Raw genomic sequence first — 14,624 nt, forward strand, 5'->3', positions numbered from 1 at the left:
CCAGGGTCTGCACTGATAAACAAGGGTTTAGGGGTGCAGGGACCCAGGGGTGGGGAGGGCCTAGAGGTGTGGGGGCTGCTGTCCTGTGATGATTAGCTTCTAGCTGCTGTCTGTGACCTCCGCAGGGCATGTTGACTGACAGTGAATAGCCTCTGGTCATGTGAGGTAGCCTGAAAGCTAAGTGGGAGGGTGGTAGTGGTACCCCTCTTGCCCCTTCCCTCTTTGCTGGCTGCTTTCTGATCATGCAGCTTTTGGGTGTGTGCTTTAAGATGCAGGGTGTATGCTTGTAAGTTGCAGGTGTGTGCTATAAGTTGTTCCTTCCTAACCTGCCGGTGTGACTCCACAGGTTAATGCTAGCCAGCAGGCCATTGCCTCAGTTTCTGTTACTTGGTAGCATTTGTGTAACTTATTAGATTTTCTGCCCCCTTCCTCCTCAGGCCCCTATTCTATCCTGCCTCAGGACCAGGGACTAAACTCTAGAGAAATGACTGTTCATTCACCCAGAAGAAATTACCTCTTTCAAATCAAAGGTTTGATTGAGCCCAGAGGAGCTGGTGATTGCTCAGGGTTCATCCAAACAAATTCAATTCATTTCATCAGGGACTGTCAAATTCTGTTGTAGTGACCCCTCTTAGGAATTACCAAGGTCAAGAGAAAGAAAGTGGGAAGTTGGGGAGTGGTGAAAATGTGCAAATGGATAAGACAATCTCTAGTTCAACCAGAAAAGTATATCTTTTGTCAGATTTGTTTGTGCTCACGTGATCAAAGGACCGAAGGCTAGAAAGATGACCAACTCTGAGAAAATGCCTTAGCCATTGTATTAATAAAAATGGGTAATAATAACAATTTAAAAAACAATTTTAAAGTCATAAGTTGGATGATTTAATATGAGTCTAACTTATTTAATTTATTCAAGTTCTATTTACATTTTCCCTCTTCCTTCCCTCAAAAATGATGTGTCAAATCTAGTCTTTACAAGTTCTCAGACTCAGATAAAAATCAGATGAGTGGTGGTTATTTCCTTTATAATTCAATCTGAAATTGAAATCTGTAGTTTTACTCAGGAGTGATTAGTCCTGAGTTATCATCATTTAAAAAGATAAATTTTAATGCACATTATTAACCAAGACCTGATGCAGAAAAAGTTACACTGTTTTAGGGCCCTTTCTTGTCAGGTTCTTAGCAGCCACTCTTCCTTCCTCTCTGATTTCCTTGACTCGGGGGTTACTGGCAATGCAATGAATGTTATATTGACTACCTTTCATCCATTTCTTTCTTTCTGTTACTTGCAAACCTTAAATTCAAATTTTTTTTCACTGTTTTGCTGACATTTATTATGAAAATTAAATGAAAATTGCTCAACTTTCAAAAACAGAGTTGTCTAAATTAATCCAGTTCTCAAAAATTAATTTCTCTTCTCTCTTCCTATAATTATGTTCTTCTTCCACTTACACTAATAAACCAGGAGGTCTCTGCAGTTGCCTTTGTGACCAGGTCAGTTTCAATGTGATTTCAAACAGACTCAAAGTCTCTTTGCCAGGCTGTGTATCTCTGAGTCAGATTCTTTGTGGAAGGCTTGATGTGAGCCAGCATGTCCAAAAGGTGAGCAGTGTCCAACTGGATGGCAGTTAAGTGACTGCTCTCTGATGTGGTTTTCAAGTGTGCTGAAGATTTTCTCACAGGCCACATGGCTGCTTTCTGCAGACTAGCTTAATGTCTGAGTCCAAATAACCCTCCATCTCCTGACTCAGCGTGCTGTAATCCAGCTCCATGCACAGCTCCAGAGTTCTGCTCTTGCTCACAGGGGGCAGTCAGTGATGGATCATGGCCTGCCTGGCCTCCTGGCAGGGGAGATTAACCAGAATTTTCTTCTCCAGGCAACATAACATGGCACAGTCCAGTTCCCATGGCAGGTTAGAAGCTGCTGTGACAGGCACAAGGTCTTCTAAGTGAACCAGCTTGTCCACTGCACCAACAACTCTGTCTTCACCCAAAGCTTCCTTCATGCTCTCCTCCGGGAGCCAGGCATCTCTGACTCTCACTCTCTCCAGCTCATCCAGGAAAATCATGGAGGGGGCATGAGAGCAGACAAGTTCAACTAACAGCTAAATGGGTTTTTCTGAATCCCCTCTCCATTTGCTAACTATGGTGGATGCAGAAATGTTAAAGAAGATTGTTTTGCAGTCAGTGGCCACAGCTTTGACAATAAAGTCTTTTCTGTACCTGGAGGACTATATAGCAGTATTCAATCCTCCCCCATAAGGCCCGTGTACCTTAATGCGATGGCTCAAATCTGTATGTACTCCAGAAAAGTTTGTTCTTAAAATTAATCCATTCATGTGGGTGTGGATCCATTGTAAGTAGGATATTTTGGTGAGCAGTTTCTTAAGTTAAAATGTGACCCACCTCATTCAGGGTGGGTCTTAATCCCTTTACTGGAGTCCTTTGTAAGAGAATGAAATTCAGATAAAAAGAAAAAGCCACAGAAGCAAGAATCTGAAAGCAATGAAACCCAGAAGAGAGGGACGAGCAGAGACTGCCATGTGCCTTGCCATGTGAGACAGGAATTCCAGATCACCCACAGCTGGTCTTTGGGGAGAAAGCATCACCTGATGATGATTTGATTTCGTCATGTTTCTCATCCTCAAAACTATAAGCTATAAACTAATAAATCCCAACTGTTAAAAGCCAACCCGTTTTATGATATCTGCTTTCAGCAGCCTAACAAACTAAACCACTCAAGAAAGCAGATATCACCAGCTGAAGGTTGGATCTTGATTATTCTAACCCAATCATAGTTACCCACTGCCTTTTCCAGTATCTGTCTAGAGGCCATATTTAAGCCAGACAGCACGGCATTCCCCTATTGACTCTTAATTATATAAGCAAGTACATGACCTAATTAGGCTGAAAGGAATGTTTTTCATTCCATGGTTGTTTTATTTTCCTTAGTTGCTCAAGCAAATATCATGAAATGATTGGCTTAAACAATTGAAATTTATTATTCACTCACGGTTTGAAGCTGGGGAAAAGTGCAAATTAAGGTATCATCAAAGTGATGTTTTCTTCCCTGTGACTGTAGTGTTCTGAGGCTGGCTGCCTTAGCTTATCTCATGATAAAGCACATGGAAGCATCTCCTGGTCTCTCTCATCTCTTTTGGGGTCTGTCGATGTTCAGCTTCTAGCATCCTGTGACTGTCTCTCTCTAAGTCCGAATCAATCTGCTGTTAAAGGACTTCAGTAATAGGATTAAGACACATCCTGACTGAACTGGATTACACCTTAACAACCTCATCAAAAGGTACTACTTACAATGGGTTCATACCCACAGGAAAGGACCATTTAAGAACATGTTTTTCTAGGGTACACACAGCTTCAAACCACTTCGCCGTCTTCTTATGAACAGAAAGCATTTTACCTCAGTTGCTGCTAGTAGTCATCTTGAAACCTCATGAGAAATCAACCTGACAATAAAGCTAACCCCTGAAGAAGGCTAGAGGCACAAGAATCATAAATAAATGGAATCAATATTTTATTTGAACCATGCCTGGAGCCATCCTATCCTTGGTTTTCTATTATATAAGATAATAAGTATCTTCATTGTTTAAATCAAGTTGACATGCAATCAAAAGCAACCTAACAGGTACAATGAAGGGCTGATATTTCCAACAGTTCCAGAAGAGACAATCTTGGGCTTAAACCAATATTATATCTCAAATCCCAGACACATTCTGGCATGGTCAGGTCTGGCCAATCATTTGTTAAAGAGATTCTAATCTAAATCTTGAACTTCTGGGTAAGTAGGTTTTCCTTTATTTCCCCAATGAATAAAGAGAGGATGCAAATGGCCTTTTGTCAGTCATATTGGGATAGATGGGGGTTGGAGAGACTCTGCCTATGGCAACCATGAGAATAAGCCTATAGACCTCATACTACAGGGAACATGCTGACAGAGGGTCCCAGGTGTTGCACTTTGAAATGTATTACTGGACTTGCACCAAGATCTTACCTCCCATGGGCTGCTCCTCACCAGTGACTAAATTCCTGGGAGACACAGAACCACTTTGTTGGTTGACATTAGCTCAAGAAATCCCAGAGAACCTTGTTGGCCCTTCCTTGGACTGCACAGATTTCTAAGACACTTCTACCCATCTTTCTCTCCCTCTCCATAGCTGCACTGAGATCTAATGGCTCTCCAGATGCTCCCAGCTTCCTTCCTATTTCCATTCATACAACCAAGTTTAATCCTGTCTTAATGTCTGCTTCTAAGAAAATGTGGACTCTGCCCAAACAGAGGGAAGAAATTGAGATAAACAAAGACACTAGAGCTAGTTATATTATTTAAATCCTGGATAAAGTTCTTCTCTAAAGTCATATCTAGCCCTGGACTGTCGAGTTACATAAATCAAAAAATTCCACTTTTTTCTTAAATTTAACTAGGTTCAGTTTTTTGTGCCTTGAACTAAAAGCATTCTAAATAACATAGTCATGCCTCTAAACCAGCTCTAAGATATTTAGGAGTGAATTTTCATTGTGTGTGATCAATCTCCTAATGACAACTAGGTTTTTGAAGTAAGTCTTTATAGATCTTGAAAAGTAAGAAAAAATTACTCATTTTAGAGGAAATCACCATACTGTAAAGTATAAATTACTTCACGTAAAATAATGCAAGAAAATGGAAAACATTCCCTCTTCCTTTTTTACATCAAAAAAAACTTTTTTAGTTCTATTTCTCTCTCTCCACCACCTCATTGTTTGCACTTACTGTGTCTGTTCATCTTCTTTGTTTCTTTCTTAGGTGGCATGGGGAATTGAAACTAGGGCCTCCAATGTTGGAGGGAGGCCCCTGATTGCTTAAATCATGTCTGTTCCCTGCTATATTCTGTCTCTCATTATGTTTTCCCTCTTGTGTATCTTGTCGCATCAGATTGCTGTGCCTGCACATCATGCCAGCTCACCATTCTACTCATCCTCTTTAGGAGACACCAGGAACCTCTGCTCCTGCTTTGTTGTGTCTCTCATTACGTTTTCCTTCTTGTGTCCCTTGTTGCATCATCTTGTTGCATCAGCTTGTCACACCTGCCAGTCCCTCCAGCTCTCTGTCTTCTTTAGGAGGCATAGGGAAATGAACCACAGACCTCCCATGTGGTAGGCAGGAGCCCAATCAGCTGAGCCACATCCACTTCCCTGTTCCTTTTTAAGTTTCAAGTCAGTTTGAAGACAGGTCTGGAGTCTTTCTTGGCATGACTCATGTCTGTAGAGGAAAGACTGGTCAGAAGCAGATATGGAGCTCCCACTGAACTTTAAGAGCCCATGAGACCAGCTTCATAAATGAAGAGATCCGTGGTGCTTTCACTTGTTACTGGCTAGACATAAATAGTCCATGCACTACTTTAGGAAATGACAAAAGTTTATATCACTAAATCCTTTCATTTATATAGTGATACATCTCAATATTTTAAGGAAGTAGTAAAAATGTGTACTTATCCTTTCAAAGTAGTCCTCCAAGTTTCCAGTGAGGCTGCCACTTTTCAGAATTGGAGTTACTTTCAGAAATGCATTATAGTCTTTTTTTAAAACAAATTAATTTTATTGATACATATTAATAAAGAATAAATCCATCCAAACTGTAAAAACTACGGTATTAAGTATAATCACATAGTTCTACATTCTCATTTCAATCATTTTTAGAGCATTTTAATTATTCCAGTAATAATAACAATAATAATAAAAACAAACAAAACTCATCACCTCTCAATCTCTCTATGCTTCCCCTGCCAAACATGGCTGCTATTCTGTTTCCTTTTCTTTAGCATATTTGTATTTTGTGTAAAAACAGTCATATATGTTATATCACCCATATTTGTGCTTTACTTGAGGTTTCACTGTTTTATACAGTCCCACGTTACAGTTTTTGGCTTTCCGTCTTGTAATAGATAATGTCTGTAGACTTTCCCTTTCAACCATTATCATACCCATAATAGCTCTGCTAATCACATACACTATGATGTGCGTTCACCATTTATATTCATTTCCAAAGATTTACAAACAACCTTTTTACAAATTCTATACAGATTAACCCTCGGTTTTCCATTTTTTACCCTCATTCTATTTTCTGGTGACCTACATTCTAATTATTAACTTTATGAGTTTATATAGTATATTTAGTTCATAAATCATACAGTATTTGTCCTTTTGTGTCTGGCTTGCCTTCACTCAGCTTAAGTCCTCCAGGTTAATCCATGTTGTTATAGGTTTCATGACTTCATTTCATCTTACCAATGCGTAATATTCCATCATGTGTATACACCACAATTTGTTATCCTTTCACCAGCTGAAGGACATGCAGCAATTGTGAATAATGCCATTATGAACATCGGTGTGCAGATTTCTATTCATGTCACTGCTCTCAGTTGTATGAGTATGTAACTAGTAATGGTATTGCCCAGTCACATGGCAAGTCTATATTCAACTTCCTTAGGAACTTCCAAAGAATCCTCCACAGTGGCTATGCCATTCTACATTCCCACCAACAGAGAATAAGCTTTCCAATCCTCCACATCCTTTCCACATATACAGTTTTCTGACTTTTTAATAGTGGCCGTTCTGATAGGTGTGAAATGATAACTCATTGTAGTTTCGATTTACATTTTCCTAATCATTAGTGATGTTGAACATTTTTTCACGACTTTGTTTACCCTTTGTGTTTCTTCTTTGGACAATTTTCAAATCTCTTGTCCATTTATTAATCTGGTAGCTTGTCTTTTGTATTGTTGAGTTGTATGATCTCTTTACATATCATGAATATTAACCCTTATTGTATATGTGATTGCCAAATATTTTCTCCCACTGAGTTGGCTGCCTTCACCCTTTGGGCAAAGTCCTTTGAGGTCAAAAAGTGTTTAATTTTGAGGAGGTCCCATCGATCTATTTTTTCTTTTGTTGCTTGTGCTTTGGATAAAGTTGAAGAAACTACCACCTACCACAAGATCTTGAAGATGTTTCCCCTTCATTTTATTTTAGGAGTTTTATGGTTGTCACTTTATATTTAGGTCCATGATCTATTTTGAGTTAATTTTTCTGTAAGATATTAGAGAGGAGTCCTCTTTCTTTCTTTTGGACATGGATATCCAGTTCTTCCAGCACCATCTATTGAATAGAATTCTCTGGCCCAGTTGGGTGGGCTTGACATCCTTGTGAATAATCACTTGACTGTAGATATAGGGTATTTCTGCATTCTAGATTCAGTCATTGATCAATCTGTATGTCTTTATGTCAATATCAAGCTGTTCTTACCAGTGTAGCTAAGTAATATTCTTTAAAGTCAGGAAGTGAAAGTTTTCCAACTTCTTTCTTCTTTTCTAAGACATTTTTGGCTATTCAGGGCCCCTTACCCTTCCAAATAAATTTGACAATTAGCTTTTCCTTTTCAGCTAAAAAAGGCTGTTGGGATTTTTATTAGGATTGCATTGAATCTGTAAATCAGTTTGGGTAGGATTGACATCTTAACAATGTTTAGTCTTCCAATCCAGGAGCACAGGCTGTCCTTCCATTTATTTAAGTCTTCTTTGGTTTCTTTTAGCAATGTTTTGTAGTTTTTGAATACAGGTCCTTTATGTCCTTGGTTAAATTTATTCTTAAATATTTTATTCTGTTAGTTACTATTATAAATTAAAGTTTTTTCTGATTTCCCCCTCAAATTGCACATTAGTAGTGTGTAGAAATGCTGTTGATTTTTGCATATTAATATTGTATTCTGCCACTTTGCTGAACTCATCTATTAGTTCTATTAGCTTTGTTGTGGATTTTTCCACATTTTCTAGATATAGGATCATATCATCAGTGATTAGTGAAAGTTTTATTTCTTCCCTTATTATTTATATGATTTTATTTCTTTATCTCTCCTAGCTAGAACCTTTAGCACAATATTGAGTAACAATGGTGACAGTGGGCATCCTTGTTTTGTTCCTGATCTTGGTAGGAAAGCCTTCAGTCTTTCACGATTGAGTACAATGCTAGCTGTAAGCTTTTCATATATGCACTTACCATATTGAGAAAGCTTCCTTCTATTCCTATCTTTTGGAGTGTTTTTATCAAGAAAGTTTGCTGTATTTTATCAAATACCTTTTTTGCATCGATCTAGATCATGTGAATTTTCTTCTTCAATTTATTGGTGTGGTTTATTACACTAATAGATTTTTCTGTGTTGAACCATCCATCATAGCCTTTGACACATTATTTTAATTACTGTTCATAGAAGCAAATTTTCTATTAAGTTTGGAATCAATGTATGGCAACAGTTCAGATTTATTCATTAACAATGAAGTCTTTTAAATAATATGGTGATTAAGTTGAGTAACAGAATTTTCAATAAAAAAATAAATTCTATTATGAAGAAACCCTGTGTGAGTTGGATATTTTTTCCTGCAATTTGAGTAGGAACATGAAAATACTCTGCCTTCCTTGCTTGGGGAAAAATTGTAATAATGGAAACAACAGATCAGTGATTTAATTCCCTTCACTGCCTATCAGAATGCTAGTCTGCCTTAAGACACTATTTCTTTGGTTTTGAAATCTTTAAGGATTTCCCCTTGAAAATGCATCAGTTTCTAGGTAGAAAGTGAAGAGGATTAATCTTCTGAATTCTATCAAAGATGACATGACAAGGAAGAAAGAAATAGAAAAGATAGTATGAAAGAGGTTGTTTTTGAAAGTAAAGAGAACAGTCTACATGAAAAAAATATATGCAAAAATCTAAACCTAATTGAAGTTTTGTGTATACCACTCCTATAATGTAGGATAGAATAGATATTGAGTGCTCTGGATGGAAACTGGTGAGGGAGTTTCTCCAAATAATTACAAATAATATAATAGATTGAATTTCATTCTCATTAACTCAGAAGTATTTTCTACCCTTTTCTTTCTTACTTTCAGAAAAACAAGACTTACCTTACAAACCTTCTTAAGGTTGATGATAACTGTACCTTTTAAATATTATACAATATAGGTAGCTTTAGATTCTGTTCTCAGAGAACACAGCACCTTTTCCTTCCTTTCTTTCTTTCTTTCTTTCTTTCTTTCTTTCTTTCTTTCTTTCTTTCTTTCTTTCTTTCTTTCTTTCTTTCTTTCTTTCTTTCTTTCTTTCTTTCCTTCCTTCCTTCCTTCCTTCCTTCCTTCCTTCCTTCCTTCCTTCCTTCCCCTCCCCACCCCGGTTGTCTGTTCTCTGTATCTATTTGCTGCGTCTTCTTTCGTCTGCTTCTGTTGTCGTCAGTGGCACGGGACCCTGTGTTTCTTTTCATTGTGTCATCTTGTTGCGTCAGCTTTCCGTGTGTGCGGCGCCATTCCTGGGTAGACTGCACTTTCTTTCACGCTGGGTGGCTCTCCTTACAGGACACACTCCTTGCGCGTGGGGCTCCCCCACATGGGGGACACCCCTGCGTGGCACAGCACTCCTTGCCTGCATCAGCACTGCACATGGGCCAGCTCCACACAGGTCAAGGAGGCCCAGGGTTTGAACCGCGGACCTCCCATGTGGTAGACGGATGCCCTAACCACTGGGCCAAGTCCACCGCCCCCACAGCACATTTTCTATGTGCCCATTGGGATCAAAGAAGTATTTTTCTTTCAACTAAAAGGGAAATATAAGCATGTTTATCAGAATTTCCAATACATTTTTCAAAAACTTTGTGTCAACTTTCTTTCTGAAAGTGCGACATGCCTTAAAGTCTGAAATATTGTGAGAAAAAAAACACATTTATAGCTAAAATGGACTTAAGTCCACTTGATATAAAATAATAACACTTGAGTAGATTAAAAGTATTTGGGCACTATGTTGTAAAATGTTATTAATAGGGGAAAGGCGGGGAGGAGGAGGATGTTGGGGGTATATGGGGATCCCTGATATACTATATGTGACTTTTCCGTAAACTAAAGCTTCTTTGGAGACAAAATGAAAAAATAAGACACTGGAGGAATAAAAGGAAGAAAGTGCCACTGTACATGCAAGACAACAGATCTAACAGTGATGAAAGACTTAATGTTATTTTTTAAAATTTTATACTTTTTATTATTTCAAATTTTTTTGTATTTTATTTGTCATTTTTAAAACTACCATTATTATTTCATTTTCTTATTAACTGTATTTGGTTATTTTGTTGGCTTCATTTTTGAAGAAGTTTTGGATCACAGAAGGGTTACAATGGTGGCAGAGGAGGATCACTGGTTCAGGGTGTCAATGATGGAGGATGAATGGGAAGAGGTTCACCTAGGTATACCTGTAAGGCAAATGAATGTGTTCAAGTGTTCCTAGGGCATTGTCATGGTGGGTAGAGATCCAAAATAACCAAAACAATATCAAATTCCCATCATGGTGAACTCTACCACATTCTCTAATGGGACAAGAATCCCCCAAGTATAGGGGCAGTGACTAATGAAGGAGAATGGACTATTGATGGGCAGTTGATATTTCGATTGCATTAAATGTGTAAATCAGTTTGGGTAGTACAGACATCCTAATAATGTTAAGTCTTCCTGTCCATGAACAGGAAATATTCATCCATTTATTTATGTCTTTGATATCCTTTATCAGTGTGCATAGGTTTCTGTGAACAGGCCATTTACATATTTAGTTAAATTTATTCCTAGGTATTTAGTTCTTTTATTGCTATTGTAAGTGGGATTTTTTTCATGATTTTCTCCTCAGATTGCTCATTATTGGTGTAACAGAAATGCTGCTGATTTTTGCACATTATTCTTAAAACTTGCCACTTTACTGAACTCATTTATAAGCTCTGGAAGATTTGTTGTAGATTTCTCAGGGCTTTTGAGGTATAGGCTCATGTCATCTGCAAATAGTGAAATTTTTACTTCTTTCTTTCCAATTTTGATGACTTTTTTATCTTTTTCTTGCCTACGTCCTTGAGCAAGTACTTCTACCACAATGTAAAAATGAGTGGTGACAGTAGCCATCCTTGTCTTGTTCCAATTCTTAGAGGGAAAGTTTTTAGGATTTCACTCTTTACTACAATGTTAGCTGTGGGTTTTCATATATACCCTTTATCATGTTGAGGAAGTTTCCTTCTATTATCTATTTAAAGTGTTTTTATCAGGATAGGATGCTGTATTTTATTGAATGTTTTTCTGCATCTATTGAGATTATTGTGTAATTATTGTGTAAAAAATTGTAATTTTTTCTTTTGATCTGTTTATGTGGGGTATTACAATGATTTATTTTCTTATGTTGAAACTTCCTGACATACCAGGGATGAAACCCACTTGGTCATGGTATATAATGCTTTTTATGTGTTGTGTTGTTGAATACAATTAGCAAGTTTTTGTTTGGTGTTTTTTTTTTTTTTTTTTTGAGGATTTCAGCATCTAGGTTCATTAGAGAGATTGGTCTATAGTTTTCCTCTCCTGTGGTATCTTTTTTTGACTTTGGTGTTAGGGTGATGTTGGCATCATAGTCTGAGTGAGAAAATGTTCCTTCCACTTCTATTTTCTGGAAGAGTTTTAGCAAGATCAGTGTTAGTTCTTTCCAGAATATTGAGTAATACTCACTTGTGAAACTCTCTGTTCCTGGGCTTTTCTTAGTTGGGAGATTTTTGATGACTAATTCAAATTTTTTCCTCTGATTGGTCTGTTGAGTTCATCAATTTCTTCTTTCATCAATGTAACCTGCTTGTGTGTTTCTAGGAATTTTTCCATTTCCTCTAAATTATCCATCTTGTTGACATACAATTTTTCAAAGTATCTTCTTATGATGCTCTTTATTTCAGTGGGGTCAGTGATAATATCCCCTTCCTTGTTTCTATTTTTTTGTATTTGCATCTTTTCTCTTTTTTTCTTTGTTAGTCTAGCTAAGGGATTATCAATTTTATTAATTTTCTCAAAAAAAACAGCTTTTTGTTTTATTTTTTCTAGTGCTTTCTTATTTTCAATTTCATTTAGCTCTGCTCTAAGCTTTGTTATGTCCTTCTTTCTCCTTCCTTTGGGATTAGTTTGTTGTTCTTTTTCTAATTCCTTCAGGTGTGCAGTTAAGTCTTTGATTTTAGCTCTTCTTTTTTAATATGGGAATTTATGGTTGTGAATTTCCCTCTTGGTACAGCTTTTGCTGCATCCCACAGGTTTTGACAAATTGTGTTGTCCTTTTCATTCATTTCAAGGTAGTTGCTGATTTCTTTTGCAATTTGCTCCTTGACCCATTGATTGTCTAAGAGTGCATTGATTAACATCCATATGTTTGTGCCTAATCTGGTTCCCTGCCCCTTACTGCTTTCCAGCTTCATTCCATTGTGGTCAGAGAAATTACTTTATATAATTTCAATCTTTCTGAATTCATTGAGAGTTGTTCTGTGGCCTAGCATGTAGTCTATCCTGGAGAATGATCCTTGTGCACTAGAGAAGAATGTGTATCCCACTGTAATTGGGTGTAAGGTTCTATATATGTCTATTAGGCCCAGATCCTCTAACACATTATTCAGGGTCTTTGTCTTTTTTATTGGTTCTCTGTTGAGGTGTTTTGTCTAATGGTAATAATGTTGTATTAAAGTCCCTCACTATGATTGTAGAGGCATCTATTTCTCCTCTTAGTTTTCCAATGTTTGTCTTATATATTATAAGGCACCTTAATCAGGTGTATAAATGTTTATGATTGTTCTTTCTGTTTGCTAGATTTCCCGTTATTAATGTTTGGTGTCCTTCTTTGTCTCTTACAAAAGTCTTGCAATTAAAGTCTATTTTGTCTGATACTAGTACAGCTACTCCCAACATTTTATGATTATTGTTGGCATGTAAAATTGTTTTCCAACTTTTCACTTTCAGCCTCCTTGCATCCCTGGATCTAAGGTAAGTTTCTTGTAGACAACATATAGATGGGCCATATTTCCTTACTCCCTTCTGCCAATTTTTGTCTCTTGATTGGAGAGTTTAAGCCATTACCATTCAAAGTTATTACTGTCAAGGAATTACCTAAACTAGCCATATTTTCTTTAGGTTTATGTTTATTTTCTTTAGGTTTATGTTGTTTTTATTTCTTTTTTTATCTTTGTAGTTATTCTTACGCTTTCCTCCAACTCTCTTTCTCTCTCCTGTTATTTTTTTTTCTTTCAACTTGCAGAACTCCCTTTAGTAGATCTTGAAGGGCAAGTTTCTTATTGAAAAACTCTCCTAACTTCTGCTCATCTGTGAATTTTGAACTCTCCCTCATTTTCTAATTCCAGCTTGCTGGATAGAAAATTCTTGGCTAGAAGTTTTTTACTTTTAGCACCTTAACTATGTCATACCACTGCCTTCTTCCCTCCATGGCTTCAGATGAAGTCTTATCAAGCTTCCTTTTTATGTGATGTATTTCTTTTCTCTTGATGCTTTCAGTATTCTTTGTCTTGAGCACTGGACAATATATGTCTTGGGGTAGGCCTGTTAGAATTTATACTGTTTGGGGTGCACTGTGCTTCGAGGACATGCCCCTCAATAGAGATGGGAAATTTTCAGCCATTATTTCCTCCAACACTCCTTCTGCCTCCTTTCTCTTCTCTTTTCCCTCTGGGATGCCTATAATGCATATCTTTGGGCATTTCATATCGTCATTCAAGTCCCTAAGTCCCTGCCGTATTTTTTCTATCTTTTTATGTACCTGTTCTACCATCTGTCTGATTTCAGATGTAGCATATTCCACATCACTGATTCTTTCCTTTGCCTGTTCAAATCTACTGTTATGTGCTTTCAGTGTATTTTTTATTTCTTGCACTATGCCATTCATCACCATCATATCCATTATCTCTGTATATATCTTTATAATCTCTTCAGTATGTTCTCCCAGTGGCTTCTTAACATCTTTAATCTCTTCCTTCATTAAGTTGATCCATGATATTTGTTTGGATATCTGTGATTAGGTGTTCCTTATTCTGCATCTCCTCATGTTTCTTTAGTTTGTTCATGAGACTGGGCCGTGTTTACCTATTTCTTAGTATGGCTTGTAATTTTTTGTTGTTGTATAGGCATCTGTTTATCTTGATGGGCTTATTTAGTTGGTTAGCTTCTGTGTGTACTCTAGGGTTTTATTTTGTTGTTTATGTGTGTGTGTGTGGTAAGGTTTCACTTCGACACTTCATTGCTCTTGTTCTATTTCCTTGCTGTTGTCTATGTTCCCTTGAACAAAATATTAGGGCCAGAGAAAACGAATGTGACAAGAAGAGAAAAAGAATAATCATAATAATAATAAAAAGGTAGAAAAAGAGCTGTACAAGACCTAAGAAAATAAATAATTTATGAGTAAAAAATCATAAGAGGTATAGAGGAATAAGAATAAAAAAGTGGAATAGAAAAAAATGAAATGATAAAAATTATAGAGAAAAATACATAGAATGAATTAAAAGGCCAGAATGATGTGAAGAGAGAAAAAAGGGTAAAAAAAGAAAGAAAACAGAGAAAAAAGAGTGAGAGAAATTAAAAAAAAAAAAAATTGAAGACCAAACAAAATGAAGTGGAATGAATGAAAAACAATAGAAAATAGAAGATAGAAAATGAGCAAAGGAAAGAAATGATATAGGTAGAAAAAATTTATAAAAAAAAAGGAGAAACAAAGAAAGAAGAAACAGCAAACAAGAAACAAAACAGCAGCACTG

The 14,624-nt window shown here is 36.9% G+C and overlaps 1 pseudogene; it reads right to left on the reverse strand.

The window, feature by feature from the left end:
• Positions 1–1,512: 1,512 nt before the first annotated feature.
• Positions 1,513–14,624, reverse strand: part of LOC101439798 (katanin p60 ATPase-containing subunit A-like 2) — a 79,003-nt pseudogene continuing 65,891 nt past the window's right edge.

Source organism: Dasypus novemcinctus, chromosome 7 (genome assembly GCF_030445035.2).
Source record: "Dasypus novemcinctus isolate mDasNov1 chromosome 7, mDasNov1.1.hap2, whole genome shotgun sequence".
Taxonomy (NCBI): Eukaryota; Metazoa; Chordata; class Mammalia; order Cingulata; family Dasypodidae; genus Dasypus; species Dasypus novemcinctus.